We start from the raw sequence: 27,184 nt of genomic DNA, 5'->3' as shown, positions 1-27,184 counted from the left end.
TGTAATGCTCCGGCAACATTCCAAAGATGCATGATGACTATTTTCACCAACATGGTGGAAGATATATTGAAGGTCTTCATGGATGATTTCAGTATGGTTGGTGATTCCTTTGAAGAATGTTTGAGAAATTTGGATTGAGTATTGGCCCGATGTGAAGACACAAACCTCGTACTCAATTGAGAAAAATGTCATTTCATGGTTGAAGAGGGTATAGTATTGGGTCACAAAATTTCAAAGCGAGGGATTGAAGTTGACAAAGCCAAGATAGAGGTGATTTCAAGGCTTCCTCCCCCTACTTCTGTCAGAGGGGTAAGGAGTCTTCTTGGGCACGCGGGTTTTTACCGGAGGTTTATAAAAGATTTTTCAAAAGTGGTAAACCCCTTGTGCAAGTTGCTAGAAAAGGATGTAAAGTTTGTGTTTGATGAGGGATGTATGCAAGAATTCGAGCTTCTCAAGCTTAAGTTGACCACTACCCCGATCATTACCGCACCAAATTGGATCTTACCTTTTGAGCTCATGTGTGATGCAAGTTATGTTGCGGTTGGGGTTGTTTTGGGTCAAAGGGTTAACAAGATGTTTCATCCGGTGTACTACGCAAGCAAGACCATGAATGAGGCTCAAAGGAACTACACGGTTACCAAAAAAAGTTGTTGGCTATAGTATTTGAAATGGAAAAGTTTTGGTCGTATCGTATGGGGGCCAAGGTCATAGTGCACGCCGATCATGCTGCTCTTAGGTACTTGATGACAAAGAAAGACTCCAAGGAAAGATTGATGCGATGGGTGTTACTACTTCAAGAGTTTGTTCTAGAAATTGTGGACCGGAAAGGTAGTGAGAACCACGTGGCGGACCACTTGTCCCGTTTAGAGGAGGAGGGGAGGCCTTGTGATGGCCTTGAGATCAATGATTCATTTCCCGATGAACAACTCCTTCCGGTGTCAATGAATGATATGCCATAGTTTGCCGATGTTGCCAATTACCATGTGAGCGGAATAATCCCGTATGAGTTCTCTTCAAACCAAAGGAAGAAGCTCAGGCGGGATAGTTTGGACTTTTATTGGGATGAGCCATATTTGTTCAAGATTTACACGGATGGTGTGATTCGTAGATGTGTCCCGGAGGAAGAACAATTGAGTATCTTAGAGGCTTGCCATTCTTCACCCTATGGTGGCCATCATGGTGGGGTGAGGACCGCCTCGAAAGTTCTTAGTTGTGGATTCTATTGGCCAACCTTGTTCAAAGATGCGGGTGATTTTGTGAAGAGGTGTGACGATTGCCAAAGAGTGGGTGGAATTTCAAAAAGGGATGAGATACCTATCAATACCATTTTTGAAGTGGATATCTTTGATGTTTGGGGCATCGATTTCATGGGTCCATTTGTTAGCTCTTGTGGGAATACTTACATTCTTGTGGCGGTTGATTATGTCTCAAAGTGGGTTGAAGTCGTGGCTCTGTCCAACAATGAAGCCTGGAGTGTTGTTGCATTTCTTAAAAAGAGCATTTTCACAAGGTTTGGCACTCCTCGCGCGATTATTAGTGATGGGGGGTCTCATTTTTGCAATAAAGCTTTCGACACATTGCTTTTCAAGTACAGTTTCAATCACAAGGTTTCTACCCCCTATCATCCCCAAGCAAGTGGTCAAGTGGAAGTCTCCAACAGGGAAATAAAAAGTATATTGTAAAAGACGGTCAATGCTAATAGGACCGATTGGTCGAAAAAGTTGGATGACGCTCTATGGGCTTATCGGATGGCTTACAAGACACCGATTGGTATGTCTCCGTATAGGTTGGTGTTTGGGAAAGCTTTCCATCTTCCGGTTGAGTTAGAGCACAAGGCTATGTGGGCTTTGAGGAAGTTGAATTTGGAATGGGATGTTGTAGCTAATTTTCGTGTTGAACAACTCAATGAACTTGATGAATTTAGATTCCATACCTACTCCAGTTCGTCCCTTGTATAAGGACAAGATGAAGTACCTTCATGATAAATATGCTCGTGGAAAGGAGTTCAAAGTTGGTGATTTGGTTCTCTTATTCAACTCTCGGTTACGTCTGTTTCCGGGAAAGCTCAAATCCAAATGGAGTGGACTATTTGACGTTGTGTTTGTGACCCCTTTTGGTGCTCTTGATTTGAAAAACAAAAATGGAAAAGTCTTTAGAGTTAATGGGAACCGGGTCAAGCATTATCTTGGAAAGTTTGATGACAGCCACGTGGTGGCGCTTCTTCATCGCAAATGATGTTGTGGTAACATGCGTCATGCCGCGACGTTAAATCAAGCGCTTCTTGGGAGGCAACCCATGTGTTTTTCTTCTTGTTATTTTCTTTGATTTTCTTTGTAGTATAGGATTGATTTTTGGGCTAACTGGTTGTGAGATGTTGCAGGGATTGTGTTGATGTAATGCAAGACATAATGAAGAAATTGTTCAGTCTCTGAAGTTGCCAGTGCGGTCGCACTACACTTTGTGCAGACTACGGTCATTTTTTTGCGGTCTGCGGTGCCCCAGTGCGGTCCGCAGTACCACTTTGTGTGGACCGCACTGATGAACTTCTGAAAGATAACCCTTGGGCAGTGCGGCCGCACTACATTTTGTGCGGTCCGCACTGGCCCAGTACGGCCGTAGTACCATTTTGTGTGGGTCGCACTGTCAAGATTCAGAGGGTGGATATTCTGAACCCCACCCCTGTGTAGACCGCCCTACTATTTTCTGCGGACCGCACTGGTCCTTGTGCGGCCGTACTCCATTTTGTGCGGTCCATACTGGGCAGCTTCTGAGGACAGTCTGCAACACTTTGATTCTGTTCTGCAATAACTTGAACTGCCTTGATTGATACTAACAAATATATTGAATGATGATTGCAGACAATGGTAAAACAAAGAGGCAAGGGATCAAAACAACCCGACAGAGGTGAATCTTCCCGGGGTGGAAAACAGAAAATGGTCAAACTCACTCCCCAAGCTAAGCAAAACATCAAGAACATAAGGAAGGCCATAAAAGTGGCTGACAGAGCCATTGACATATCGGGAAGTGAGTACGAGCCCTCTCGGGAGATCTCTTCGGACTCAGTCCCAGAATATATCCCGTATCCAGAGAGGGCCAGACATAGAGACACTCCTCCCTCTTCCCCCGATGCCCAAGCATCAGTGAATATTTCTTCGGGGTCGTTTGAGGGCTCAGGTGAAGGTAGTGGGGAATACTCCACCTCTTCCACAACTTCATTATCCAGGGAGGGTGCAGGAGAAGGTGAAGATGATATACAGGGAGATGAGGGAGTAGCTGAAGGTGGTGAGCCTCAGGTGGGAGGTATTGCCAGAACAAGAAAACCTAATGTCTGGGAGGATAGGTTTGTGAGCGAGGTGGCGTACCATAAGTTTCGGCAGTGGTGGCCGGTGAGAAAATTGATTCCGTAGAGGAGCTTCATAGATAGAGACCTACTACCCCACAACCCCGATGTGCAGAGACAGTTCAGGACTCGAGTGGGCTGGGAGCACTTCCTAGATGCTTGTGTGGATGCCAATGAACACTTGGTCAAGGAGTTTTATTGCAATGTAGCCCACATCAAAAAGGGCTCCAAAGTGACCAAGGTTCAGAACCTCAAGGTGTTATTTGATGGGAAGTCGATTAATGAATATCTGGGCTTCGATGAGGAGGATGAGACTCTATATATCGCGAAGATGGAGATGGGCGAGGAGGTCCATCCATGGTTAGCTCAGTACCTGGCAATCCCAGGTACCGTTCCTGATTGGTTGACGGTTGGGGTCAAAATATTGCGGAGGACCCTAAACTTTGAGGTGAGGGGTTGGGAGACCTTTGTTTGCAGTCGGTTGGACCTGACCACTCATGACCAGACCCTTCCTTTCCACCAGGCTGTTTTGGTTGCTTCCATTATGGCAGGGTACCCCATCAACGTGGGGAATGTGATATCCATAGTTATCACCATTGTGGGAGCAGAGCATGACCGGAACTACCCTTTCCCCAGCTACCTCACTGAGTACTTCACAGATCTAGAGGTGGAGCCGAGGACATATGACATCAAGGTCAAGGCGACAGCCCCATTTTCCTGGTATAGCTTGAAGGGGAATGACAACCCCAAGGACAAGAACTACAAAGCCCCTGCTTTTGCCCCAACTGGCCAGTCTGAAGAGCCAGTTGTGGTAGAGGTCCCTGCTGAGCCTACCTCTTCTTTTGCTGACTTACCCCCTGGACCTTCTACATCTTTAGCCATTCCTCCTAGCCCTTCCACATTAGCAGGCCCGGAGATCCCATCTACCCGGACCCATCCCATTATTACCCACCAGCTGAGCCAGGTCCTGTTGAGTATAAACAACTGGATGCAGACTGCCTCATCCAAGTTGTCCACATTGACTACTACTGTAGAGAGGCTTAGTCGACACCTCAGCCAGCATAGGTCCCAGAGTTGACAGTGGATGCTTTGAAGGAGATACTTGAGAACCAGAAGAAAATCCTCACCACTCAGGATGCATTGGCCAAGGCAGTTGATTCACACAGCAAGGCTCTCAAGGAGCTTGCTCGGGAGCACAAGAATCTTAGGAAGACACGGGCCTCCAAGGAGTCCATGATGGAGCTTCGGGCAGATGTTGATAGACTGAAGGTAGACCAGCTGCCTTTGGACCTATTACTTGATGATCCAGTACCAGAAGCTCATCCATAGCCGGAGCAGACCTAGAGGCCTCCGAATAGGAGGATGATTCCTAGAGCAGATGATGCCATCATCCAGTTGGCGGACCCACCAGAGACTTCCTCCAGTCAGCCACCGGATGTACCAGTTCCACAGCTTGTCGAGGTCCAAGCCCCGGTCCCAGTAGAAACAGAGCAGACCACCAGGAACCAGTTTGAGGTTCCCGAGCACATAGAGGACCCAGGGACCACCCATGATCCTATGCAGACAGACACGGCTTAGTAAGTCTTCTATATCCTTTTTCTCTATATTTTTGGTGCTTAGTTAGACTAGTTTGCATTGGGGACAATGCCAGCTTTCATTTGAGGGGGTGAGCCCTACATTTTTTTGGATGACTGTATATATTGATAATTGTTTTTATGTTTTCTTGATTTTTCACATTTGGTCTGTATATAATTTGATATTTAGTTACTTTTATCGCACTTTTTATCTTTTTTTGGGTCTGTATATAAAGTTACATCACATTGTATATATTCATCCCCTATTGTATATTCAAATCCCCTATTGTATATATTCATTTTATTTTTCGCAATTTTTTTTGTTTTTAGCTTCTTATTTATGTTCGTAGCTTTTTGTTTTGTTTTGGACGTTTTCAATAAGCCTTTGGTTTTCTTAATGCCATGGTTCTTTCCAAAGGTGGAGTGTTGCGTTAACCGGGTGGCTCTTCCCAATGATAGATGGCATGACAACCTTCTTAAGGGTTTGAGTCCGTTTTTCTTTTTGTTTTAGTAGTTTGTAGTTAAGGGTACCTCAAGCAAAGCTTCACTTAGGCCTAGCACATTTGCCTTTGATCCCATGGTCAAAGACAAACTGTTGTGTTTAGGATGGTGAAAGTCGTGAACTTGAGACTCTTGTGTTGACCGATAATCATCAAGTGGTTTTTTGGAACCATTGTGTGCTCAAATCGTATCTAAGGTCATTGTGGGCCCCCAAACTCTATGTCTTTAGCAATCCCTTAGATTGTGTGGTGAGTAATTAAATTGCAACTCCAAGTCCCGAGCCATTGGTCTAGAACTTGCCCTGAATGTTTGTTGAGGCGAAATCATAAGTGAATTTTGACTTGAGGCATGATTATAGGCTCTCCTTGATCCAAATGATAGTTTGAACAAATCCATAGCCTACCAATGATATGATCCCTAGTTAACCCTCTTGAGCCTTAGACTTTCATCTTTCAAGAACCATGATACAAGCATATACCCGTTCTAAAAGATACCCTCTCTTAGCGCCCAATCTTTCCTTTAGCACATGACAAAAGTATAAGTTTGGGGGAGAGACGAGGATGGAAACAAAGTGGTAAAAAGGCACAAAAAAACAAAGAAAAGAAAAGGCAATGAAAAGGAAAGAAAAGCAAAAGACAAAAAGAATGATTAATGTGAAAAGGAATAAAGAGGGATTCAAGAAAAGCAAATAATGAAAGGTGTGGAAAAGTTGAAAAACGATAAAAGGTTTGAAAAGCATAAGAAAGAGTGACAATGTGTCTCTCTAACCCCTTAGAAAAGAAGTGAAATGACTCAAAGAGTCAAGAGAATATTTGCCAAATGAATCAAAAGAAGTGCTTAAGGGAAGATGGAACCCACTTAGACCAAAACATTTCCTACCCTGAACCAAAAGCCTTCACAATGACTCCACAAAAGCCCTATATGATCTTGAGTTGAATGAAGCTTACATTAGTGGATACTCACATAAGGGGCAAGCATATGGTACTTAGAGCCAGACTTGTGACTTTTTTTTCTTGAGAGAGATGAGTGAATTTCCATTAACCTCAGTTTGTATGCTAATATTCTAAAAAGGTGAGGTTTGCTTAGGGAGAGTTGAGGATGTGTGAGTTTGGGTTCCACAATGACCAAAGTAATTGAGTTAGTTCTTTGATGTGTTGAGTCAACTCTTGATGCTCTTGTATCGCACTTGATCCATGGTTTTTCAAAGGTTGAATGTTGTTAATGATTCATTTGTATTGAGGGCAATTGTTAGTCACAATTGATGCTAGTTTAGGTTGATTTAGGATAGTTGCAAATTTCTTGGATTTTCCCTTAAGGGGTGGGTCTTATTTTGTTTGCTTGAGGACAAGCAAAAGCTTAAGTTTGAGGGAGTTGATAACTAGGGATTTTAACGCATTTTATGCTCCTTCTTGCTTGCGCTTTGATTATAAATTCATATAAAATAGTCCCAAAAGGCTTATAAGTTGTGCTTGATTGCAGGTTAGATCAACAAAGTGACAAGATGTCAAAGATCATCACAAGTACCAAAGACAAGACAAACTCAGGAAAAACAAGCCTAGTGCGGCCGCACTACACTTTGTGCGGTCCGCACTAGAAAGGTTCAGAGACTCAGCATTTCAGGCTTCGAAGCAATGTGACCACACTACACTTTGTGCGGTCCGCGATCGAGTTTGTGCGGACCGTGCTAGAAGCTTCCGCGGCCACAGTCCATTTTGTGCGGTCCGCGGAGCCTGGGTTCAGAGAGTTAAGATTGCAAGTTCAAGAGCCTAGTGCGGCCGCACACCATTTTGTGCGGTCCGCACTAACCCCGCAGGGGCAATTTTGTCCAGTTTTTCCAGCTTAGTATAAATAGAATATTTTTCCATTTTTAGGGCATCAGATGTTATCAGACGTTAGCTGCGCTCGTGAGAAGACTTTTCTTAGCCATTTTGGACATTTTTACTTAGTTTTTATCATTGAATCTTTGTATTTACCTTAGCAATTAATTAATATGTTTTTATCTTCATCTATTTCTCTGCTTTTCTCTTCAACCATGAGTAGCTAGACACATTAGCTAGGTTGTGGCTCAACCCTAGTGTGGGTAATTGATGGGTGTTGTGATTTAAGGTTAGATTGACTATTGGTGTTTGTTATTTGGGTCAATTTCATGGTTTAATCTATGAATTAGTGGTTGCAAACACTAGTTTGTGCTAAGTTGACTTGGGTTCTTCTTGAGAAAGAGAGCCTAAGTCTCCGAAATTGACCCAACAAGGAATTGGGATGTACTCAAGATAATTGATAGTCCCAATTAAAGGGTTAAACCTCGAGAGAGTAATACCCGACTTGAACCCCAGTTGCTTGAGCAAATTTGCCTATCCTATTGGTCTTGAGAAAGTCAATTGGGCAAAATCACTCTCTCTACCGAGAGGTGTGAGAGTGGGTAAAATTGTACAACGGTTATAGCATATTCCCCAATCATGTCAATCGTGCCTTAGGTTCAATTACCCGTCAATTGGTCACCTAGGAGGATGCCACTACCCTAGTGCCTTTTAAACTATTAGATACAACTTGTAGCAATTTACTCGCAGTTAATCTAGTAGCAATTATAATTTGTAGTTTGATAATAGTAGAATATAAAGAAAACCCAAAAATGATTAGAAGTGATATTTGGAACAAATACGCAATTCCAACCTAAATAGATACTCGACTCCATTCCTAGCTCTCTGTGGAAATCGATCCCGACCCACAAATCGGGTAAAAGCTATTGCGACCCTCTCTTCCTACTTTTTAGTAGTGTGGAGTAGGTTGTGATCATTAGTCGACCAATTTTTTTTTAAAAAAAACCTAAGTGGCTATTTTTGCAAAAACGGCCTTCCGGCGCTTTTTGGGGCATTTTTGGCTATTTGGGATAAGAACGGCACCACCTAATTACTTATGACAAAACAATGAAACTTCATATATATTTTTTGGTTATTTTTGCAAAAGTAGTTAGGCCCGATGTGGGTTGCCTACGTATCCCACATCCGATGAGAATCAAACTTGTGTAGTTCGGCCCATTTTGACGCAACGAAAACACTAACCTTAAAAAAATATTTTTTTTTCTTTTTTTTGAAAATTTTGGCAGAGTTTTGGGGTATTTTGGACACCAGGTTTTTCACAAACAAGTATTTTCCTCTCTCTCTCTCCTCAATTTGTTTTTTATCAATTTTTCCCTTATTCTAGAAGCCGGTCAACATGCAATCCGAATCAAATAAATGCGCAAGTAGCAAGCAAAATGCATCAAGATAGTCTTTTGATTTCAGGTGCACCTGTCCTAGACGGACTCAACCCCTGTGTTGAGTCCCCAAAGTCAAAATTGCACATGATGCAAACAAGCGTTCCTACTAGGGATCTGGCATGAGACTATGTTATACTAGGTTTAAAAACCTGGGTGTTTGTTCTAGACCTGGCTTACCCGAGCGGACAGCTCGAGCCGGGGGGGGCAGCGTACCGGGAATACAGAAGCTTCACCGACTTTGCAACTTGTCCGAACCTCGTTCTAAAATTGGGATATGACTCTAACAGAAGAGAAGTCACACGAAGTGCACACTTCCCAGATGATTTAGAAGACTCAGAGAGAGGAGGGCTTCATAACAATTTATATACAGTTCAACAATATCAAAGCAGTAAAAAGCAACATTTAGCACATTAGGCTCAAACATGTGAATAAAACCAGATAATAAATAAAGCTAAATATAACAGTTATTCTAAGCTCGAATTCTTGAACCCTGAACCAGAGATTCTGGGTTCGATCCTCAATAGAGTCGCCAGAGCTGTCACACCTCCTTTTTTACACCCCGAAGGGTATATAAGGGAGTTTTTCCAATTAAAGTGACATTATTCGATATGGGATTATTTTTTACGTTCAGAGTCGCCACTTGGGATAATTTATAGTGTCCCAAGTCACCGATTTAAATCCCAAATCGAGGAAATATTGACTCTGTTTTACAGTCCGCGAACACAGAAATCCGGGTAAGGAATTTTGTTAACCCGGGAGAAAGTGTGAGGCATTCCCGAGTTCCGTGGTTCTAGCACGGTCGCTCAACTGTTATTATTGGCCTATTTATCTGATTTTAAAACACATTTTAGCCTATGATTGATTTTATTAACCGCTTTTAATCATTTTTAAGAAGATTCAACGCTATTTAAAACACGCCTTGGACCACGCCACATGAAATGCACCCGCGGTCCGCGACACATTTTATCTAACGTTGTTGAGATTTGGATTTGGGATACATGAAATGCACACCCGAGTTTACGAAAGTAATTTTTTAAAATAGCGCGCCTAAAGCAACTACGCATTTTTCAACTTTGCGAAGGTCATGGAAAATTCAACTAAATGGCTCGCCTCGATTTCTAAGGATTCAAATATTAATTAAATGAGGGCCATGCATTTTGAGATTTAATTTGGCACGGCGCACCTTAAATTATTCTATCGAAAGTATTTCTAAACTTAGATTTCAAAGGGCCATAAACTATTTGCGTTATATAATATGGCTCACCCCAACTACTAGCGAAATCTAAATTAAACACTAAGAGCATTGAAAATTCATTTCTAAACTGAAGTTTGAACTAAATAAAGGGAAATTTCTTTAAATAGGGATAAGGCTGATTATTTGAAGGAAATGGTTTGGGCCAACAACAGCATTCAGACGGAAATTAAGAGGTAGGCTCATACAAGACGAGGTCGTGCAATGCTGTTTCAAGTGGCCTCATGGTCTAAAACCCAAAGAATGGCCCAAATCCTTTGAGGAATCACGGAATAAACTAGGCAGGCCTCAAGTTCGAAATTAATCTTTCAATAACTGGGCCAGCATTAGGCCCAGTTCTCAGAAACGAACATTTGTGCACAATCAATTAAAAGCCAAACAATTAGGACTATACGAGAACAAAGAAATCGAACTAATCAGATTATTTCTGAATTTTAACTAATCAACACAAATTAACTAGTTGAAACTCCAATTTTATCTTGCATGCATTTTCGGGTCAAATTTGCTATGAGAAAATCCAGCAACAAACAAACAAACTACTGGGCTCAAGAAACAAGCCCAAGTAGCAAAGACATACGTCCTCCCTTGTGAATGACCTTAGAATCTGAGGTTTAATGAACCCAAAACTTGGAAGAAACCAAAGCTAAGGGTCAAGACTCAATATCGAGTCTATTCCAACAACAAAATACCATTTACACCCAATGATAAACCCGATAAGCCTCATCGCTACACGTAATTGAGACACAAAGCAATTTCAAAAGCTACTGAGAATACATGTTGGACTCCAATTGCGCAAACATTCATGCTTGAATTAAGTCTTAAGTTAAACTCACAAACAAACTTGAACTTAACTCACTCAACTCTTTCTCATTATCAACAGTAACAACATCTAGGAAATTAACATCATTGACTTGAATCCAGAAAAATCAACACCCCAAATTCTTAAGGAGCACAGATTCATTCCTACAGCATACTAAACGACATAAGACAACTAAACTAGCATATATAATACTAGGTCTATTACAGAACATCAGAGACATAGGAAAAACAGATGAAATGAAACTCAGAATGACTTGTATTCAATCAGGCTTCAACTCGAAGTACATGTTCCTAAACACTCGTTGACAATGGTTGGGAAAATACCTGAATATAGCAAGACAAAATCAGAATATCAAGCTGGAGATCAAGAGGAAACAACAGTAGTAGAAATTAGCAATGTAACAGTGTAGGAGCCCATCGACTTAAACTAAACCTTTTAAAATTCCCAAGCTCAAACCATTTTAACCAGTAATACCAAACCCAAAGAAATCCAGCCAATTGATTTTTGATCTTTTAGAAAACTCTAAGGAACCAGAAAGGAAGCAAGAACCAGAAGCTAGAAACCAAATTTCAGCAAAAATTTCAATGTTTTCAGAGCTTGAAAAGATCTAGCCGTTTTTTTTATTGTTTTTTTATCTCTCCAATCTGACTTGTAAAAGAAGAAAAGATGCCTTTATAGGCAAGTCGTAGGGCAGCATAAAAGGGATTCTTATTTGCACTTTAAACCCTTTGATATTTTCAGTTTTGCTATTCAATCCCTAGCTTAAAATTAGTATTTTCAGTAAAGTCCCAAAGCCAGCTTCTATGAAGCTTCCCTTAGTCAGTTACAAGAGATTCCCCTATTAAATTTCCTAATATACCCCTTATGAGCCCCATTTTTACTTCAGAGACCAGACAAGTATGGGTCAAGTTGACCCAAATCAAATTGTTATGGGTCTGTATAACCCAGGTCAAATCCCTTTTTAGGCTTTCTAATTTCAGAATTCAAATCGAGCCCTAATCCAAAATCCCAATTTAACGAGCTAAGGGAAAAACGAGAAACCTTTAAGATGAAAACCAAAACCCAAAAGAAAAAGGAAATGAACTAATTAGTTTTAAATAATAAACCCAAAACAAAATAAACTATGTTTGGTTATTAATCTAATTATGCAACGGACAAAATTAAAAATGAACACATAACGCAGAAAAAGAAAAAAGGAGGTAGAAAAGAGATGAAAAGGAAGAAGAAAAATGCAAGAAAAGAAACAACAAAAAGAATGAAAATACCTAAAACCGGACTGGCCAAATCTTGAAGTTAAACCTCGAGCCATCGATTTTGACCGAAATGGGTCTTAATCATGTGTTCTCAAACGAAAACACATGAACAAGGTCAATTTCGGCCTCAATCCTCACTAAGCTTGCCGATCGTAGGACTTTGGAATTTTAGGTTTCAGATTTTTGATTCAAGATTCGACGAGTTTCAAAGGGATTTGAGGGAAAAGAGTTAGGGATTGAGGAAAAGGGAGCCATGGGGTTTCCTTGGTGTTATTTTGGGGCTTATTGGAGGCGGCGGCGCCACCGGAGGAAGCTAGGGCGGCGCTAGGGTTGATGTTTGGTTCAGCTTCTGGAGAGGGTGAGATGAGAGTGGGGAAGATGAGTTAGGGGGTTTGACCCTAATTCCGACCATTATATGGTAAATGACAGAGCAGTTCCGAGCCATTGGATGATAGAAATCCAACGGCTGTGATCAAACAGGCATGAAACGAGGTCGTTTTGGGGTTACAACGGGACTGGACCGGGTAAGGGACGGGTTTTGGGCTTGTTTCGAACGGGTTTTGGACAAATTGAGGGGTGGAATTAATTTAGGCTCGAGGGATTTTAAATTTTGGCCCAAAATCCGAATCTTCTCAATTCTTCTTCCTTTTCTTTTTATTTTCAAATTCTTTTTTATTCCTTTTTCCAAATAAAAATAAAAATAAAAACCTAAATTAAATCTCAAAACTAGATTATCCTACTAAATTAAATTAATTAACTCTAAATAATAATTACCACAACTAATTAAATGCCAAATTAAAAGAAAATTGCCAAAATTCAAAACTAAAATTAAAGATGCAAAAAATAAGTTATTTTTTTGTGATTTTTCCACTTTTGTAAAACACTAATTTACTAATTAAAAAATGCAAAAACCAAATCCTAAATGCAGATGCAATATTTTTTTTGTATTTTTATGAATTAAATAAAATTAAACATGTGTAGACAAATGCAAGCAATTAACAAAAATCCTATGAAAAACCTACAGAATTGCAAATAATGGAAAGATTTATTTATCTTGAATTTATGGGAGTAATTCATATAGGTAAAAAAATCACGTGCTCACAACCGCCAGTATGGAAAAATAAGAGGGGGAACCCCGCAATTTATATCTTTTGTACTCTTGTTCATCAAGATCTCAATCGGGTCGATTCGACCTTTGGATCGGTTGAAATATCCGAACTTGTAATATGGCCCTGATGTTCATTAGGCCGGCGACAACGGCTTTTATTTTTTGCCCTTGGGCGTATGCACTTTAACCATTTTTGGGGTTTAGTCTCTGAGTCGGGCTCCGACTCGAGCTCAAATCACCCTCAAGTTTTACGTCTGCACAGGATGGCGACAATGGCTCTTACGCCTTGGGTCGGAGCGACCTTTTATGTATGTGGCACTGAGGCTTGTGGACCTGGCGACGATGGCACTTACGTTGTGCCCTTAGGCATGTGTAGTTAACTATTTTGGATCCGGTCTCCGAATCGGGTTACGACTCGAGCTCATTTTAATCCTCAAGTTTTCAATTTTCATGCTGGCGATAGTGGCTCTTATGTTGTTGGTCGTTGCGACCTTTTAGTGTGCGGCCCTGAGGCTCGTTTGGCTGGCAATAATGGCTCTTACGCTTTTGCCCATGGGCATATTGTAGGCTTTGTTTTCCTCTCGTTAAGGTCTTTTTGAAATAATTTTTCCTGACCCGTCGTCGGTTCGGGAAGAACCTCGATTTCAAGTCGTTAGCGGCAATGTCCGAGCACCTCGGAAGGTTTAGCTCGTAGGTTGAGTAGCTCGAAGCCTTGTAATTTGGAACTGACATGGTCGAATCTCGTTTGCCTGTTGAGGGTAGGCTATTTTAATCGGTTCTTTTCGAAGTAGATTCGAAGTAATGACCTGCGATTTTGTTAGCGACGATCGAGTGTCCCCGAGTCGCCTTAATTTGGCAGGTGCAGCCGTTTTGACTGTAGCCATATGTATTTGGTCGGAGCCGTTTTTGATTTCGAGTAATAGTTTAGGCATCTATATCGAGGGTATGCCCTTTCGGGAGTCTTACAAATGCAACATAGTGTCACACCTCCTTTTTACTACCCCGGGAAGGGTATATAAGGGAGTTTTTTCCAATTTAAGTGACAATCGAAACGGGATTATTTTATTTAAAATTCAGAGTTGCCACTTGAGATAATTTATGGTGTCCCAAGTCACCGGTTTAAATCCCGAATCGAGGAAAGATTGACTCTGTTTTACAGTCCGCGAACACAGAAATTCAGTTAAGGAATTCTGTTAACCCGGGAGAAGGTGTTAGGCATTCTTGGGTTCCGTGGTTCTAGCACGGTCGCTCAACTGTTACAATTGGCCTATTATATGATTTTAATACATGTTTTAGCCTATGGTTCAATTTTAACTTTAAACCGCCTTTAATTATTTTAAGGAAGATTTTAACGCCATCTAAAACATGTCTTTGGACCGCACCACATGAAATGTTCCCGCAATCTGAAACACATTTTATTCAACGTTGTTAAGATTTGGATTTGGGTCACATGAAATGCACAACCGAGTTTAGGAAGGTAATATTATTAAAATAACGCGCCTAAAGCAAGCTACGATGTTTGTGATTTATTTGCTAATCTAATTTGAGATTATTGTGAAGCACGAGGACTATGAAAGTCAATTGTAGCAAAGGTGGCTTAGATCGTTAAACTAATTGGCCAAGATATAGAGGTAATTGGTATTTATTTGACGTTGGGCCTAACAGACATTTTGGCCCAGATTCAAAATCATCAAACCTAACCTCACTTTTCATACGAACATGTCTGCGTTTATTTAAACAAATCTTTATCCTCTTCTTCCTCACTGTTTTTGATTTTAACAAAAGAAATATGAGAACATGATAATGACATCTACTAATTTAACTAAAACAGACAAACAAGTTATAGCATTAAAAATTCCGTAGAAAAACATTTAACATGTTAAAATTAACACAATTAAAAGTAACTAAAGAAACATTAGCAGATTCGGAAATTATCCTACCAAATACCAATTCAATATATCTTAGACTAAAACCCAACAGAACATTCGAACCCACAACCAACAGTAAAGGAAATATCATGCCTTTGTTCGAATTCGGCATTCAACAAAACAAAGCAAGCAAAAAAAAGGATGGATTCATACGTTAAATCAAAGGCATGGAGGAAACTCGGCTGTACATAATATTTCACGAATGGAAACCAACATCAAAGTTCATTACTAGTATTTAAATATCCTAAAACAAGAAATCATTGCCATTAGATAAAGTAAGAGGGAAAGAATTGAACCTGAAAATTGGAATTTTCAATTGATGAAGTCGTCTAACAATTACACGGACCAAAACAGAACACAGTTACAATCGGAACTCAAATCGACAGAAAACTCAAACGCGAACCCGGATGGAATCTCGAATCGACACCCGAAAACTCGAAACCAAAGCGACCTCACTCAAACTCCATCACGCCTTCTCTTTTCCCTAGCTATTTTGCTATAAATTGTATTTTGAATGCATCAAGTCATATTCCAATTTGCCTAGCCAAATCAGTAGACATATGAACAAACCTTTGCAGGCACTTTTCCTTTGCACTCTTCAGTACCCAAAGTAGTGTGACAATGTTAGAGGAATGTCCAAGGTATTTCCGAATTGAATTTCCTTCACAGAATGGAAAAAGAGATCATCGATCCCTAAGGGTGTAGCTACTTTTTAGTATACGTAAAGGGATTTTTCTTTTGGAAATGGGAAATTGGGGTGCTGCCCCTATTTTGATGAAGGCCGTCGTTCCCTTTTTTAGAGCTGTCCATCTCCTCCCATGAAAATGACGCTACTCTCTAAATCTTTAGTGTATAGGGCTAGGTTTAGGTTATTTTTTGTGTAGTTTGCCAATTAGTCCCTAGGTCTTTTTGTGTTAAGTCTTTAGGGTCTTTTTATTTATTTTTTATTCCAAAGAAGAGTCTAGAAGGGTCCCTAGGGTTAGCTTAATGGGTATTGGATATTGAGCTTAAGGTATGGGCTAGAAACTTGGGCCTTTATGACTAGCTATGTTTAAAATTAGCTTAATTAACTAAAAGTATTATCAAAAATATTAATTAGCTCTACTTAAGTAAAAATAATTATTAAAATAAGACTGACCATTAAAACAAAACTATTTTTTTGGTATTTTTTAAAGATTAAAAATGACTACAAAACATTAATGAATCTATTTTTTGTAATTTTCGTTTTCTTGTAATAAAATAAAAGTAAAAGAGTAAAAATGAGTTGAAATAGCTATATTAGGCCTAAATTAAATATTTACAAACTAAAATATATCTTGGGGAGGGTCAAAAATCACATGTCTACAGCTGTCCCTCTTTGACTGGGAACGCGAAGAGTTTTCAGGCAAAGAACGACTAGACAGGTTTTTTTGACCCGACCCTTATTTGGAGAGACCAAAACTAAGAGAAAGGGGAATGTGACCGAGCCCTGGTATCTGAGCTGCCTACATATCCTTGGCTATAAAGGAATCAGGCTACGTCTAGTTCAGAGGTGAGTGAGATGATGGAGTATGCCGAGGTGGAGAGCCGGTCGAGGTGCCGTTCCGTCGAAGTTCCGGTCTGCGGTCCTGATGTTACATCAAAAAATCAAAAGATGAAAAAGACTAGCTAAGCCTGTTAACTACGAGTTACAAGATTCCTATCTATAAGTCTTCTGAAGCTTGATCTTGAGTCTTGAATGGTTATAATCTGAGATGCTTTCCTTTTCTCCAGGTGGACGCCTGATTGCCAAAACTTGAACTGTATTCCCATGCTCTCCAAGTGGGCGCCTGATTGCTGAACTTGAAGTGTATTCTCGTGCTCTCGAGGTGGGCGCCTGATTGCTGAACTTGAATTGTATTCCCGTACTCTCCAGGTGGGCGCCTGATTGCTGAACTTGAATTGTATTCCTGTGCTCTCCAGGTGGGCGCCTGAATGCTGAACTTGAACTGTATTCCCGTGCTCTCCAGGTGGGCGCCTGATTGCTGAACTTGAACTGTATTCTCGTGCTCTCCAGGTGGGCGCCTGATTTCTAAACTTGAACTGTATTCCCGTGCTCTCCAGGTGGGCGCCTCATTGCTAAACTTGAACTATATCCCCGTGCTCTCTAGGTGGGTGCCTGATTGCTGAACTTGAACTGTATTCTCGTGCTCTCCAGGTGGGCGCCTGATTGCTGAACTTGAACTGTATTCCCGTGCTCTCCAGGTGGGCGCCTGACTGCTCAACTTGAACTGTATTCTCGTGCTCTCTAGGTGGGCGCCTGATTTCAACAAAATAGACAAAACAAAGAAAATTTTCTGTCCCAGTTTGGTAGCTGGGCACATCTGTGAGGGTTAAATTGAATAATGTTACTAAATATTCTAAGAATTTGAAAGCTAGATCCCATTATCCAGGAAGGTCCTGACAACTCCTAGTTAAATGACAGTTTTAAATCTAACTTATATCTTCTAAAGGTATTACTTCCGCTACATCTTGTTATCTAATGGAAATCTTAATGGAAATCTAGCATAAATATACCCTGCTACATCTCCTAATTGAATCATATCTCAAACATGCAAACTTTGAAACCATCTTATATTCCTTGGGGTATATTTATGCTAGATTTTACTACTCATGATTTTTTTTGAATTTTAAACTAGGTCCCATTTTCCAGGAAGGTCCTGAGAATTTACGGTCAAACCTGTCTAGTGCTTGCCTTTCCTTACGGAGGGTTTCTCCGAAACAAACAAAATTTTCTGCCCCTGTTTCAATCAAAGAAAAATCTTGTCAGTTTAAAAATATGGTGGTTGGTTTGTGGCCTTGACTTTGAGGGCGATTGCTCCTTCACTTCCCATGATAACTTTGATTTTCACTCGAAGACCTTGCTTGTTTATTGACTAACCACTTTTTTTGTCAATCTTATCACAGAAAATACCTTTGATCCGTTCACTTAACACCCTCCATCTGTTGCATTGTTCATGAATTGATATATACCAAACCTTTATATTTCACATGGATCCCAAAGCATGTTGATTGTTACCAACTTAGTGCACTTGTGTTCTTTCTTGACTTATGACACTTTGATGTGCTAGCCAGATCCCGTTTTGTGCAATTGGAAAGCTGGTGGCAAATTTTGAAGTCATTTCTCACCTGTTCTGACCAAACAGACTCAAGAAAAGGAAGTAAACAAGACAAAAGGAACAGAGTAAAGGACAATGGAAAGAGATGATTCCTAATAAGAAAACTACAAAGTAGAAACCTGTCAGATCTGGATACCAACTCTAATAACCATGACATGCACCTATGCATATTCTGTCAAGCAAGTCTGATGTTCAACTCCTGTTATACCCCCAAACCGTGAAACTGGGCTTCAATGCTCTGATTATCCAATCTAATTCACAATCCCTATTCGACTTGTAGTGCCCGAAGGTTTTCACCATCAAGCCTCTCTCATTTTGTTCTTTCTCTCAACTTACAGTCGCCTCAAGGTGCTCGTGAAGGTTTTCACCAATAAGACTCTCTCATTTTGATTTCTCTTAGCTTTCATCGCCTTACGGTGCCCGTGAGGGTTTTCACCAATAAGACTCTCTCATTTTTCATTTTTCTCGTTTGGACCGGAATATTGCCCCTGATATGATTCACATCTACTTGCTCGCCTTGGCATCTCTCGAAGACTAATTGGAAGGTCTTTTTCTGGACCGTAATGTGGGCTTTTGGATGGGGTTAGAAATAAAAGATATAAAAAGGCTCAAAACAAACTCAATCGGGTTCAAAATTACAACTTTTGGAACCAGATTTTCTCACAACAACCACAACTTCTGCCCCAGTTTCTTTGCGTGGGGACTTTTGGATTTTTATTTTGACGGGACCGAACCGTGAGGCTGCCTACGTATCCTTAAAAGGAAACAGGTCGAACGTAGTTCATGTCATAGGAATTACTTTATTTGTTGTGATTTTTCTTTTCTTTTTCTTTCTCTTTTTTTCTTCTTTTTGTTTTTCTTTTTGTTGTTTTTTCCTCTCTTTTTATTTTTTTCTTTTTCTTTTCATTCTTTTCTTTCTCTTTTTCTCTTTGTCCTTTACTTGCGTTTTCATTCTTTTCTTTCTCTTTTTCTCTTTGTCCTTTACTTGCGTTTCTGAACTTCACTACTGATTCAAAAGAGGGGTATGAAAAAGAAAAAAATAAGGCTCAAAAAGGGTAACAAAGGATAAAGTGTTTAGATAGCAGAACAAAATGCTTTCGTCATTCCAATCTTCAAAACATGCTAAGTACAAACAAATACAACTTAACTAAAGAAATCATACATAATATCTTTTGACCGCATCAGAATTGATAGTCATTTCTACACATTTGCCTTCTACATCTGTTAAATACAAAGCACCATTGGACAACACTCTCACTCTTATTACCACGAACGGCCCCCTGCAAATTTGGGGCGAACTTGCCTTTAGCTTCGACCCGATGCGGCAGGATGCATTTCAATAGGGTTTTTTTAGGTTCTATCTGCCCCAGTTTCACACAATTCGGGCTTGAAGTGATCTCAAAATGTCTTTGCTTATTTCCCCTCGTATGTCCCTACATCTTCAAAATTACTTCATTGATTTATGACTAAATTGACTTTTAAAACCAGGCTGAGAATTATGCGTGCATGTCATGTCACTAGAGTCAACAGGAAAAGAACTATAAAAGAAAAGAGAACTAAACAAAAGTGACTAGCAGTTACAGAAAATAAAAAATTGCATTAGACAGCTGGTGAAAGGATTTGAACAACAAAACAAGCAAACTAAACTGGGGTTACAAACCTAGAACAAACCTAGACAACACTAAATGAGCTGCTACAACTAAACAACTAGGCAAAATAAAAGGATAGAAGAGTTTGAGTCATACGACAATATCCGGATTACAACCCTGGAAATAACCCGGACAATAGAAATGACAACAAAATAAACCACCAAAACTCCTCCCTGGCTAACCAAGAAAAGAGCGTCTTTCCAATCACCAAACTCAGCATCTTAGCCACTGACTTCTGCATCAACAATACTAGGACCTTCATAAGTCTCCATCACATTGTTCTTAACAAATTGCTTTTGGGTTCCATATACCTGCTCATTCTTAGGATCAACCTCTGATAGTGTTGAAAGCTTCGTAGCGCGTGGACCTCCAAGGATCTCAGAAGAATTATCATATTCTTTTTCAAAATAAATCATACCCACCATATGCGTCTCATTACGCACAGGCGATAGCCCTTGGCTAGTGTCTACTACATTTGGATTTTGCACGACAATGTCACCTGTATCAATAAGCTTCTGAATTGCTTTCTTCAGATGCCAACACTTCTCTATGTCATGCCCCGGGGCATCTGAGCAATATGCACACCTTTGAGAAAAATCAAACTTCTTTGGAAGAGGGTTTGGCATTTTTATCTGAATCGGCTTCAACATGTCCAATTTTCTTAGCCTCTGGAACAGACTGGCATATGACTCTCCCAACGGAGTGAAGGTTTTCCTTTTCTGCAACCTCTCGTTCTTAAATGCTTGATTGGGCCGGAAACCTGATCCAGGAGGGTTTCGGTAGGCTCGTGGGGGCAGGTAAGACATTTGAGGAAGTGGTGTGGGCCATCGCGGGCCTTGTGGGTATGGAGCATATGATGGTGCATTGTGGACAGGGTACTGGGAAAGTGATGTACGACTTGGGAGTTCTGTGGAGAGAAGTAGCATTGGGGAGGGTTATCTGGTGCACAAGGATATCTACAGGGACGATGTCGAGGCTGGAAGTGTTGAGCATGAAGGCCCATCGGATCATCTTTTCTATTTCTCTTTCTTCCACCCAAACTTACTGGGATGTTCTGAATGCCTTTCGTAGTATCTTTCAATGCCGAATAACTCATGATTTTGCCTGACTTGATTCCCACTTCTACCATCTCCCCCATTTTAAACACATCATTGAAAGGCTTACCCAAGGCCGGGATCAAATGACTGAAGTAGGTGGGCCCCTGGGCTTGTAGGAAAAGCTCAACCATTTCTTTTTCACCAATCGGGGTACTGATTTGAGCAGCTTGCTCCCTCCAACTGAGCCCAAACTCCCTAAAGCTTTCCTCCGGTTGCAGTCCATTTTGTGCGGTTCACGGAGCCTGGGTTCAGAGAGTCAAGATTGCAAGTTCAAGAGCCTAGTGCAGCCGCACACCATTTTGTGCGGTCCACACTAACCCCACAGGGGCAATTTTGTCCAGTTTTTCCAACTTAGTATAAATAAAACCTTTTTCCATTTTTAGGGCATCAGATGTTATCAGACGTTAGCTGCGCTCTTGAGAAGATTTCTTAGCCATTTTGGGCATTTTACTCAGTTTTTATCATTGAATCTTTGTATTTACCTTAGCAATTAATTAATATGTTTTTATCTTCATCTATTTCTCTGCTTTTCTCTTCAACCATGAGTAGCTAGACACATTAGCTAGGTTGTGGCTCAACCCTAGTGTGGGTAATTGATGGGTGTTGTGATTTAAGGTTAGATTGACTATGGGTGTTTATTATTTGGGTCAATTTCATGGTTTAATCTATGAATTAGTCGTTGCAAACACTAGTTTGTGCTAAGTTGACCTGGGTTCTTCTTGAGAAAGAGAGCCTAAGTCTCCGAAATTGACCCAACAAGGAATTGGGATGGACTCAAGAGAATTAATAATCCCAATTAAAGGGTTAAACCTCGAGAGAGTAATACCCGACTTGAACCCTAGTTGCTTGAGCAAATTTGCCTACCCTATTGGTCTTGAGAAAGTCAATTGGGCAAAATCATTCTCTCTACCGAGAGGTGTAAGCGTGGGTAAATTGTGCAACAGTTATAGCATATTCCCCAATCATGTCAATCGTGCCTTAGGTTCAATTACCCGTCAATTGGCCACCTAGGAGGATGCCACTGCCCTAGTACCTTTTAAACTATTAGATACAACTTGTAGCAATTTACTCGTAATTAATCTAGTAGCAATTATAATTTGTAGTTTGATAATAGTAGAATATAAAGAAAACCCAAAAATGATTAGAAGTGATATTTGGAACAAATACACAATTCCAACCTAAATAGATACTCGACTCCATTCCTAGCTCTCTGTGGAAATCGATCCCGACCCACAAATTGGGTAAAAGCTATTGCGACCCTCTCTTCCTTCTTTTTAGTAGTGTGGAGTAGGCTGTGATCACTTTTTGGCGCCGTTGCCGGGGAGCTAACGGTTTTGGCTATTTGTTTAGTTAGTTTTGTGTATTGTTCTTCTTTCCTTCTTTGTTACTTATTTGTTTTTGTCACTGCTCAGGTACCAATATGGCTTTAAACAATGCTAATGACCCTCTTGGAAACATGATTGCGGGGGAGGAGGTAGATGATGTTGAGCAAGATGAGGTGCCTCCTGTACCTCAAGGACAACGTAGAGGCCGCAATGCCAATGCTAATCCAAATGATAATATTCTAGACCCTCCTCCGCCACCTCCAAGAGTGGCTTCCCGAGTACTTCCGAACCAAGGTTATGCAAGTGCTATTGTCCCACCCAGAATCCAGGCGGGCAACTTTCAGATAACCAATATGATGTTGACCTTACTTGAGCAGCGTGGGTACTTCACGGGCGCTGTGAATCAAAATGCCTACAAACATCTCAAGGGGTTCGTAGATACATGTTGGGGGAGCAAGCAGACGAATGTTGGGGGAGCAAGCAGACGAGAATCAGGTATGCGTAGTTCGGGCAGATTGGATACGGGCGAGAATGAAAACAAAACAATTAATTTAGAAAAAATATATTTTTTGTCTTTTCCTTGAAAATGATGAAACATGCTAACATCTTTTTTTTGGATTTTCTTTTCCCTTCTCTTTTTGATTTTTGATTTTCGAAAAATGATGAAAAAGTGCAAAATCTTTTTGAATTTTTCATGTTTTTTTTTTGTCTTTTTCTTAATAAAAATGTAACAAAAAATATAACTAGGCCCTTCTTGCTTTATTTTCACATTTCACCCTCTTTTTTTTTTTCATTTGCCCTCAACTATTATTGGTCCGCCAAATGACCCTTTTACCCTTGGAGAAATGCAACATGTAGCACATAGGATGCATCAAGATGGTGTGTTATTTTGGGTACACCTGTCCTAGACGGACCCAACCCCTATGTTGAGTCCCCAAAGTCAAATGCCCATGATGCAAACAAGCGTTCCTACTAGGGATCCGGCATGAGGCTGAGTTATTCTAGTTTCAAAACCTGGGTATTTTGTTCTAGACTTGTGCACTCGAGCGGACAACTCGAGTCGAGAAGGGGGCTACGTACCGGGAACCAAAAGGCCATCTGGCTTAGTAACTTGTCCGAGCCTCTTTCTTATTCAAGGTATGACACTAACAGAATATGGAGTCACGCCAGCGTGCACATCCCCGAAGATGAGAAGAGAATGGTTTCGTAGTAGTTTATATACAGTTCAGATAATGTCAAAGCGGTAAAAAGCAGCATTTAGCACATTAGGCCCAAACATGTGAATAAAATCAGATAATAAATAAAGCCAACTACAACAATTATTCTAAGCTCGAATTCTTGAACCCTGAACCAGAAGTTCTGGGTTCTGTTCCCCAGCAGAGTCGCCAGAGCTATCACACCTCCTTTTTGCTACCCTGGGAAGGGTATATAAGGAAGTTTTTTCCAATTTAAGTGACAATCGAAACGAGATTATTTTATTTAAAATTCAGAGTCGCCACTTGGGATAATTTATGATGTCTCAAGTCACCGGTTCAAATCCTTAATCGAGGAAAGATTGACTCTGTTTTACAGTCCGCGAATACAGAAATCCGGGTAAGGAATTCTGTTAACCCAGGAGAAAGTGTTAGGCATTCTCGGGTTCCGTGGTTCTAGCACGGTCTCTCAACTGTTACAATTGGCCTATTATATGATTTTAATACATGTTTTAGCCTATGGTTTAACTTTAAACCGCCTTTAATTATTTTAGGGAAGATTTCAACGCCATCTAAAACATGTCTTTGGACCGCGCCACATGAAATGTTCCCGCAATCTGAAACACATTTTATTCAACGGTGTTAAGATTTAGATTTGGGTCACATGAAATGCACAACCGAGTTTAGGAAGGTAATATTATTAAAATAGCGCGTTTAAAGCAAGCTACGATGTTTGCGATTTATTTCCTAATCTAAGTTGAGATTATTGTGAAGCAGGAGAGGACTATGAAAGTCAATTGTAGCAAAGGTGGCTTAGATCGTTAAACTAATTGGCCAAGATATAGAGGTAATTGGTATTTATTTGACGTTGGGCCTAACAGACATTTTGGCCCAGATTCAAAATCATCAAACCTAACCTCACTTTTCATACGAACATGTCTGCTTTTATTTAAACAAATCTTTATCCTCTTCTTCCTCACTGTTTTTGATTTTAACAAAAGAAATATGAGAACATGATAATGACATCTACTAATTTAACTAAAACAGACAAACAAGTTATAGCATTAAAAATTCCGTAGAAAACCATTTAACATGTTAAAATTAACACAATTAAAAGTAACTAAAGAAACATTAGCAGATTCGGAAATTATCCTACCAAATACCAATTCAATATATCTTAGACTAAAACCCAACAGAATATTCGAACCCACAACCAAAAGTAAAGGAAATATCATGCCTTTGTTCGAATTCGGCATTCAACAAAACAAAGCAAGCAAAAAAAAAGGATGGATTCATACGTTAAATCAAAGGCATGGAGGAAACTCGGCAGTACATAATATTTCACGAATGGAAACCAACATCAAAGTTCATTACTAGTATTTAAATATCCTAAAACAAGAAATCAACGCCATTAATAAAGTAAGAGGGAAAGAATTGAACCTGAAAATTGGAATTTTCAATTGATGAAGTCGTCTAACAATTACACGGACCAAAACAGAACACAGTTACAATCGGAACTCAAATCGACAGAAATCTCAAACGCGAACCCGGATGGAATCTCGAATCGACACCCGAAAACTCGAAACCAAAGTGACCTCACTCAAACTCCATCACGCCTTCTCTTTTCCCTAGCTATTTTGCTATAAATTGTATTCTGAATGCATCAAGTCATATTCCAATTTGCCTAGCCAAATCAGTAGACATATGAACAAACCTTTGCAGGAACTTTTCCTTTGCACTCTTCAGTACCCAAAGTAGTGTGACAATGTTAGAGGAATGTCCAAGGTATTTCCGAATTGAATTTCCTTCACAGAATGGAAAAAGAGATCATCGATCCCTAAGGGTGTAGCTATTTTTTAGTACAGGTAAAGGGATTTTTCTTTTGGAAATGGGAAATTGGGGTGCTGCCCCTGTTTTGATGAAGGTCGCCGTTCCCTTTTTTAGAGCTGTCCATCTCCTCCCATGAAAATGACGCTACTCTCTTTAGTGTATAGGGCTAGGTTTAGGTTATTTTTTTTTGGGTAGTTTGTCAATTAGTCCCTAGGTCTTTTTGTGTTAAGTTCTTAGGGTCTTTTATTTATTTTTTATTTCAAAGAAGAATCTAGAAGGGTCCCTAGGATTAGCTTAATGGGTATTGGATATTGAGCTTAAGAAATGGGCTAAAAATATGGGTTTTTATGACTAGCTATGTTTAAAATTAGCTTAATTAACCAAAAGTATTATCAAAAATATTAATTAGCTCTACTTAAGTAAAAATAATTATTAAAATAAGACTGACCATTAAAACAAAACTATTTTTTTTTTGGTATTTTTTCAAGATTAAAAATGACTACAAAACATTAATGAACCTATTTTTTGTAATTTTTGTTTTCTTATAATAATATAAAAGTGAAAGAGTAAAAATGAGTTGAAATAGCTATATTAGGCCTAAATTAAATATTTACACACTAAAATATATAAAATCTTGGGGAGGGTCAAAAATCATATGTCTACACATAGAGCCTAAACTCCGGGATTGAGTTTTATGCCTGTAGTAAGGTCTTACAAAATTTCATGCCTGTTAAGGTCTTACAGTTTGTCATGCCTGTTGAGGTCTTACAGTTTGTCATGCCTGTTGAGATCTTACAGTTTGTCATGCTTGTTGAGGTCTTACAGTTTGTCATGCCTGTTGAGATCTTACAGTTTGTCATGCCTGTTGAGGTCTTACAGTTTTTGTTGTTATGTAGAATAGATCTGGCTAGATCGAGTCTGCCGTTCAGGGTCTTACGGCCTCGGGTTTTCCAGTGTACGGCGATTGACGACAGTCTCTGAGTCATTGAGTTTGCTTAGGCCCGGAGACCGTTACTCGTGAGTTCGGAGTTGTCTCGTTGGGGCCTTATGAGCCCGGAGTTCCGACCCTGAGGTCGTGCGGGTGCCAAATTGTTGACGCTAAGTCTCCGAGTAGTTCGGGACGTATTCGGTGGAGGGACCCCTACCGTGAGCATGCTGAACTTTCTTATGGAGTACAAGACGCTTTTGGTGAAGGATATTCTTTGATTGCTTGGCATGAATACATGCCATTGGGTTGCTGTAAGCCCGGCTCATGCGAACACGGTTCGTTCGACCGTTTGACTCGGTACATCATTTCTTATTAGAACCTCGTTTGTCATTTCCCGGAAGGGGGTTGATTGCAAAGAAAGTTCGGTAGGCTGATTGAATTCTTCTCAGGAAGTGCGTGGATGTTGTCTCGTTAAAAACCTTGCCGGCAAAAACCCGTTTTGGGATAAAAAATTGATCAAAGGAAAAGAGTGCAATGAACGCTTTGAAACCTCAGGGTCTCGAGCCGGAGCGGCGTCCTGATTGCCTTGGTCACTGACCTGCGCAAGATTTATTGTGAAGTAAAAGATAGAAAAAGGGAGAGGTGATTATACCTTGGTGGCGATGGCGCTTTCGGGTTTTGGCGTTCGTTTGGCGGTTGCCATGTGGTCCTCTATTTGAATACGTCTAGGGCGAGCATCAAAAATTTGTGTGGACGACATGTTGGGGCTCGTCTGCATTATTCTTTTTGGTTGTTTCTCTTTCTCGGGACTGGTTTTTAGCCCAGTTGCTGAGAAATTCCCGAAGGTGCCTGTTATCGAGCAGTCAGGCCACTTCCTCTCAGAGCTGCCTGCAATTCTCGGCTCGGTGCCCGTGTGAGTTGTGAAACTCGCAAATCAAGTTGTAGTTCCTTTGAGAAGGATCCGAGTGTACAGGTCTGGGCCATTTGGCGTCC

General features: G+C 40.3%; 1 long non-coding RNA gene across 1 annotated transcript; it reads right to left on the bottom strand.

The window, feature by feature from the left end:
• Positions 1–10,764: 10,764 nt before the first annotated feature.
• Positions 10,765–25,442, bottom strand: LOC107797797 (uncharacterized). The gene is made up of 3 exons (XR_012710902.1): positions 24,874–25,442; positions 15,329–19,608; positions 10,765–11,066 (listed from the first exon to the last, which is right to left on the bottom strand). It is a non-coding gene; the product is annotated as an uncharacterized LOC107797797 (long non-coding RNA).
• Between the last annotated feature and the right edge of the window lie 1,742 nt (positions 25,443–27,184).

Source organism: Nicotiana tabacum, chromosome 1 (assembly GCF_000715075.1).
Source record: "Nicotiana tabacum cultivar K326 chromosome 1, ASM71507v2, whole genome shotgun sequence".
Lineage (NCBI taxonomy): Eukaryota > Viridiplantae > Streptophyta > Magnoliopsida > Solanales > Solanaceae > Nicotiana > Nicotiana tabacum.
This window is presented reverse-complemented; position numbering and strand designations above follow the sequence as displayed.